The sequence below is a fragment of the Silene latifolia genome, chromosome Y (genome assembly GCF_048544455.1).
Source record: "Silene latifolia isolate original U9 population chromosome Y, ASM4854445v1, whole genome shotgun sequence".
NCBI classification, from domain to species: domain Eukaryota; kingdom Viridiplantae; phylum Streptophyta; class Magnoliopsida; order Caryophyllales; family Caryophyllaceae; genus Silene; species Silene latifolia.
The window spans coordinates 43594641-43602219 of record NC_133538.1 but is presented as its reverse complement, the minus strand read 5'-3'; positions in this window follow the sequence as shown (position 1 = coordinate 43602219).

Here is a 7579-nt window from a genome sequence, read left to right as displayed (position 1 = left end):
ACATGCTTAATTACATAATAGAGTTTACTCTCCTTAATTAGTGTTTCACTTTAATGTCAGGTTACCTGTGGGTAAAACCTTAATACAAGTTACTTTACTCTCCTTAATGGGTGTTTTACTTTAATGTCAGGTTACCTGTGGGTAAAACCTTAATACAAGTTACTTTACCCTATTAGATGCTTAGTCGGAAATTCACTACATAATTTGAGTCCACTGTGGCGAACCTCAACCTAATGTGAATGTTCAATATGATTCCATTATGAGATTTGATCGCGTACGAGATGAAATCACTGTGGTGAATTTCAACTTGTCATAATGGGAAAGTCTCTTACATTCGATATCAAATGATATATTTACACAAATAATATGTAGGCTTACAACAACAATATGATAATTATATTAACTTATGTACTTAATAATATAAATATCACACGAGCATACATAATCAAACATAAGGTATCGTAAACTATAATGCGAGAAGGTACTTATTCATGCTTAAGAGCTTCGATCGAGTGAAACATTAGCTCGATCGAGAACTATTATGAATAAAACAAAAAAATCATAATTTTTAACCAAAAACGTCCTGAAACTCAATGAAGACGTCAGAATTAGGCTTAAAAACGCTAACCCTGCTATGCAGTCTGATTTAGAACGCCGTTTACACTCAAAAAACATTATTACTCCCTCCCAGTCGTTATAATGTTCCCCTTTGATATGGGCACGATACTTAAGGAAAAGTATTAAAATAGTAGTAAAAGAGTTGTGTGGGTTGGTGATAGGAGAGAGGGATGAATTATTAGTAGTTAAATAAAGAATTGTGGGGCCAAAACATAAAGGAAAATAATAAAATAGGAGTAAAAGAGTTGTGTGGGTTTGGTGATAGGAGAGAGGATTGAATAAAATAAGAGTAAAAGTTTCTAAAAATAGAAAGGGGAGCATTAGTTGAATAATCCGTTTTGGGAAAGAGGGAACACTATAATGACTGGGAGGGAGTATAACATTAAAATCCGACACTCAAAACTGATGAACAGTAACTTTCTGCGTGAATAGTGCTCGTGAACAGTGCTGCCGGTGAACAGTGTAGATGTGCGATAAAGAACCATAAACAATAAAATACAAACATCATACGAATTGAAATAATTCGATTAGGACATCATAAGAATTGAAATAATTCAATTAGGGCATCATAAGAATTGAAATAATTCAATTAGGGCATCATAAGAATTGAAATAATTCAATTAGGGCAGCGAAAACAATCATAATTAAACATTAATTTCATTCAAAAGACATAATTGAAACATTAATCAGAACTATAACTGCAATCACAATCCTGCTCTGATACCACATGTAAACATAAATTTAGAGGATCTTGATTGCAGTGATAATTACAGATGAGTACTTACGTGGAGTAGTCATTAGATCTGATAAGGAGATTCCTTGAAATCAACAAGAAGATAAACTCCAATCTTTTGCCTTCTTCTGCCTCCCTTATTCTCTAATTCTCTTCTTGTGTGTTTCTCTTAATGAATATGAATTAGGTTAAAACCACAAACAGGTGTAGCTTTTATTATATAGGTGACAGGAGGGGCATAATTAGATAAGTGGGCCTACTATGTTAATGGCCTGTAAACATTAACAGTAATCCACTTAGTCTATTACTCCGACTAAAAACCCGAAACATCATATTTAGCTATTATCTATTAGAGTGACTAACGTCAGTAATTAGGTCCACATAATAGAGAATTAATATGATAATTCTTACATAACATAGTTGCACTTATGAAGAGACTAAATAGTTGTAATTTCTAGTTACTATATTCTTGATAAAATAATCTTGAGAATCTACCCTTAAATGGGTTTTTAATTATGTTCTTAGAAATTTATGTTCCTAGAATACATGTTGAAAATTTTGTTCTTTTATATGATAAACAATTGAACCTGCAAAAGTTTAAAAGAAGAAAAAAGTAAAGGAAATAGATTAATAACACCATAAAAGCATAGATCTCCAACACGTTAGGTAAATACATGCGAAAGAAGATGATATAGGTTGACATTCTAGTCTACGTAAACTAAAAAAAATTAAGTATTGTACAAATAATTAATATTTTGAATGATGTTAAATTAGTTAGTTTTATAAAAAAAAAAATATTCAGCTTTATCTAGTTTAAAATATTGTTAGATGGTGTATGAATAGAATGAATGCATCAGGGAAAATAGAGATTTACAAATGAAAAAATAGCAAGAGTTATTATGTTGGACATGTATGGACAAAATTTAAAGGCATATCAAATATATACTCCCTCCGTCCCGGTCATTTATTGTCCTATTTCAATTTTAGGTGTCTCAGTCACTTGTTGTCCTTTCTAAAATTGTTGTCCTTTCTATTTTAGAATTGCATTTGATGAGTAATATGATTCTTCAAACTCAATTTGATCCATTTTTCATCTTATAATTAACCCTCTCCTCTTTTCTTGGTCTTTGAGCCAAAATCAAAGACAATTTGTTAACCGGGACGGGGAAGTAGTATATACTGCATATTTAAAGGATAAAGAAAGAAAAATATAATATTCGTCTTTTATATAACATGTAAGAAAACTTTTTCATGTATAAATTCTCGTATACTCCCTCCCAGTCACTATAATGTTTCCTCTTTCCCGAAACGGATTATTCAATTAATGTTCCCCTTTCTATTTTTAGAAACTTTTACTCTTATTTTATTCATTCCTCTCTCCTATCACCAAACCCCACACAACTCTTTTACTCTTATTTTATTACTTTCCTTTATGTTTTGGCCCCACAATTCTTTATTTAACTACTAATAATTCATCCCTCTCTCCTATCACCAACCCACACAACTCTTTTACTCATATTTTAATACTTTTCCTTAAGTATTGTGCCCATATCAAATGGAACAATATAGTGAACTCTTATTTTAATACTTTTCCTTAAGTATTGTGCTCATATCAAATAGAACAATATAATGACTGGGAGGAAGTAACTCCTACAACATAAATATATTAAACCACACAAATTAAATAGACGATATGACATAAATAAACATCAAAATAAATGCGTGAAATAAATAGTTAGTTTGAGAAATACCTTTCGGATCATATTAGACCTTGTTTCAATGTCATTATTATCGTGTCGAATTACCATTGAACCTGCAAATAATTTCCACGATTAAATTCAAGGAACGACAAATAAAAAAAAAGACATATAAGAAACACTTAAATATCAAGATATATTAGCGCACACAAATTCATACTAACTATTACTCCTACAAAGTAATAACACATTTAATTAGTGTTTTCTCAAGAAGAACACACAGAGAAAGAAGAAAGGTGTAACAGAGCATGAAATATAGCCTATAGGCGCAACCGTATAGCCATGCTAAAAGGGAAAAAAATGCTCAACGGAACCAATTGAGTTTTTCAACTATAAATAAGCATTAAGTTCGATGTATTTCAGACTTTCAGTCATGTTAGGCTACAACTCTTAATAATAGCTGAATTTATATCTCTTTTAATTATTATTTTTATAGAGTTTTAAATTAATTGGAGTTTCTATTGCTCGAGGGTGTTTCGTAAAAGTTGGACTCTCTATAATCGCTCGAAAAAAAGCTTCCTTTAATAATATAGACTAGATTTAATGCCCGTGTGATGCACGGGCCTAGAAATAATATCGTCTCACTAAGTTTTTCTGTTAGTGCTAATATTATTTATATATGAAAAAGCAAAATTGTACTGTATGATCAATAGAGGCCAATGTTAATGTGCTACACATTGTATTATAAAAACTTAGTTTCCATTTTATCCAAGTGTATACTATTATGCTTGGTTTTTTAGATTTCCATTTGTTTTTTACTGCTACCACTTTGTACCTTAATAGGCTTAATTGTTCGCAAAATCTCTCTTTAACCTTCATACTTTATTACCACAATTTCGTGTCCTCCATAAAAATACATTATATTTGTAATTCAACTTAGCTCATAATGCAATGACTGTCGTACGTTTCGCAAAGTCAACTATCTTTGCAATGAAGTTTTGTGCGTGACACCAACATTGTTGATGAAAAAAAGAAGATGAAGAGACTTATACTTCCATTATAAAAAGTAATGTAAAGAATAGAATGTAGATAATCATATACTCTGTGCATGCTTGCACCATATCTCATCTCACGTGTATATTGCTCTTATGGGCATTGTTTTTTTAGTTATAGTAGTTCATCTTATAGGAAATTCTGGCTTATGTCGAGTATGGTAGTATCTCCGGTATCGTCTGCAAATAGGGTATGTATGTTAAGCTCTTGTATAAATAGTGTCGTTTTATTCAATGCAATGTATGCAATTCATTAGCCAAGTCGCAAACTTTTGTCATGTGAAATGGTTTATTTATTTTGAGGAGATTTGGTATAGTATTTATATCAAAGAACGATGATTTCGCTTGAAATTTTTGTTACTGCCATATCCTTCGAAACATTCAATTATAGAATTGTCCATCCCAACTCCCAAACTGTCAACTTTAGCGGTAAAATTATCATTAGAATATAGAAGGCTTTAGTCACAAATAATATGATAACCATGAAAAAAAGACGAAGAAAACTATCAACTATTGTTTCCCTCATATAAGCACCATCGAACTAAAATAATGTCGATAAATATAACATCGAATTAACCTATATTGTGTTTTCTTCGCTATGACTTGTGATTTTCATTGATGTGGATCAAGTTTCACGCTTTCTCGAGTTGTCGATGATCAATATATATTAGACAACCCACGATTTACCACCATATACACATGAATAACTATCTTACTTTGCAAATGTCGACTATAAACGACACCCAGCAAACATGACCTCTTAAAATGATTATTGTATTTCGCAACGTAATAATAGTGCTTGTAACTTGCTCATTTGCCTGTGAGCTCCATCATCTACTTAGTATAAAACTAAAATTATGTACTCATCAAGTATTCTTAAAAAAATTAAAATTAACGTAACATATAAAATCATTGATAATTTGAAAATAATTAAAAGAAAGAATTACTCCCTTCAAGTGATATGTAACTTCCCCTTTTTTTAATATATGTGAAGAGTATTTTATTGAAAGGGAAAGATTAATAAAACTTGGAGCGAGTACATAATTTGTGTAGTCATGTAGGCATACAAAAATATACATTATGTAATAAACACATAAATACACTAAATTATGATAAAATAATAATAAGAAAGAGTTGCCTGATTTGGGAAGCGAGGTTCACCTCTATATATATAGCAATAACGCATAACATGAAGTAATACTCTCCAATTGTATATTTTTGACATGACTCTAAAAGACATATTGTTAAAATCTCTTTATGAAATCAAATTTTGTGAACAATAGATGCAGTAAGGACTTTTATACGGGTTGATCAACCCATATCCCTGTATTTATACATGTCACTCGGTCAAAAAATTTCAAATAGTCCCAAACAAATTATATAAATGGACGGTAGGTCTCATGAGAAACCGTCTCTAACTAATTTAGTGGGAGATATAATAGGGAAAAAAGAAAATCAGCGGATCCCTCACCCCATTATATGAGAGGTCTCTCAATAATGCTATTGAGAGACCGTCTCTCTGGAATTTTTTGGATAAACGGACGTATAATCTTAAGTTGGCTAAGATTAAGGAAATCAAACAAAAGAATAAGCGTATTTATTAGACTTTTAGCCATAAAAAAACAATGATTAAAAAACTTAACTAACTGGGAAAGCATGTAAACTAATAATAGTACTAAATTGATAAAATAAAAAGATGCATAATAAGTCTCTTACCACCCAAAAAATTAACACAAATTCTTATTTGTGACGGAAGGTATCCGTCACAAATAAGAGACGGATACCATATCCCCTCACAAATTACCCATTTGTCTTGAGTGGGGGAAGCACATGGGGGGACCCTCCTTTGTCCCCTCTACCCATTTCCTCTCACAAACTACCCGTCGCAACCCGCGACCCGTCGCAAGCAAGACTTACACATTGTGCAGCGTATCTGCAAAATAAAATTAATTGGTAGCAAATTAGACGACCGAGAAAATTACAATAAAAGAAAACGAATAGCAAAAAGGCAGGAATAAGAATGCATACTTTTCTAAACTGGGAGACAATAAAGTGTATATATATATATGAACAATATTCATGTTAGCTTAGTGTTGTTATCTTCACGGAATTCTAATACGTAAACAACTCAAATTACTTGTTGGCTTAGTGTTGTACGTATGATTTTTAAATTCTCTAAATTAAAATTTTAATTTATTTATAAAATATAATTTCTATGAATTAATTATAGTAGAACTCTAGTTGGAGTAAGAGATTAGCTACTTTTTACTGCATTTCGTGTATGATATGATCTTTTAGTCTAACTGTAATTCTAATTTTTATTTTTATCTATTATTTGGTTTTGAAGAAGTTCGTAAAAGTTGGATACTCTATAATCGCTCGAAAAAAGCTTCATTTATTAATATAGATAGATAGATAGATATTGATATATTGATTGATTATTAAAAACTTATTAGATTTATTTTAGGCAGTTTATAGGAGTTGGAGACTCTCAAATCGCTCAAAAAAAGCTTCATTTAATAATAAATTCTTTTAATAATATAGATAGATAGATAGATAGATAAATATTGATTGATTGATTACCAAACTCATTTATATTATTATTGGTCGAAAGTATTTTGTGAATATTGGAATCTTTATAGTCGCTCGAAAAAAACTTCATTTAATAATATAAATAAATAGATAGATACTCTAAAATAGCCTTTATCCAACCCGTCTTAACCTCCTAGGAAATGAACAACTCAAACCAAAGCAAAACTTTATCCGTTGTAATTTGTAAAGGGTTATGCTCTTTCATGTACATGATTTACTTAATCATGGACATGCTTTCCCATTTTACCCTTCTTATTTCAACCACTATTTTTCAAGTTTCTCCCTTCTCAACTTCTTTCCCTCATCTCGCAAACACCACCCGATCATCAACACTCAACAACCACCCCTGCTATCACCTTCCAATCACCACGCCTGTTGCAATCACTAAATTTACCATCTTGTAAAATTCCATAATTAAATCCATCGTTTGTTCATTAGAACTGGTATCTAATATTAATGGTGTACAAAGTATTGGTGATGTCATTCATCAAAGTGCTCTTCCACTTGAAGCTTTTGAACTACACGAGATTTAGATTGGTATACTAGTTTCGAATTTCGAGCATTATGCCCCTGGTATTGCGCCACTCTTTCACTGATTAAAATTCTAATTGATATTTTTTTTTAACCCTAATTAAAAACAATAACAATTAACTTAATTTAATCCACCCAAAATAAATGCAATCTATCGATTAGACAAAGTAATTACATGTGGGATAGGAGGATTTAGATCAATAGTTGAAGTATGTGTGAGAAATTAGATTAGGTTGTAGGAGAAAAAGAGAGAGAAATTAAATTACTTGGTTGAAGGGAAGGGTAGAATACGGAAATTTTATGAAAAATGCCCATAAAAAAAGTAAAACGTGTACATGAAAGAGCAACTACGGTTT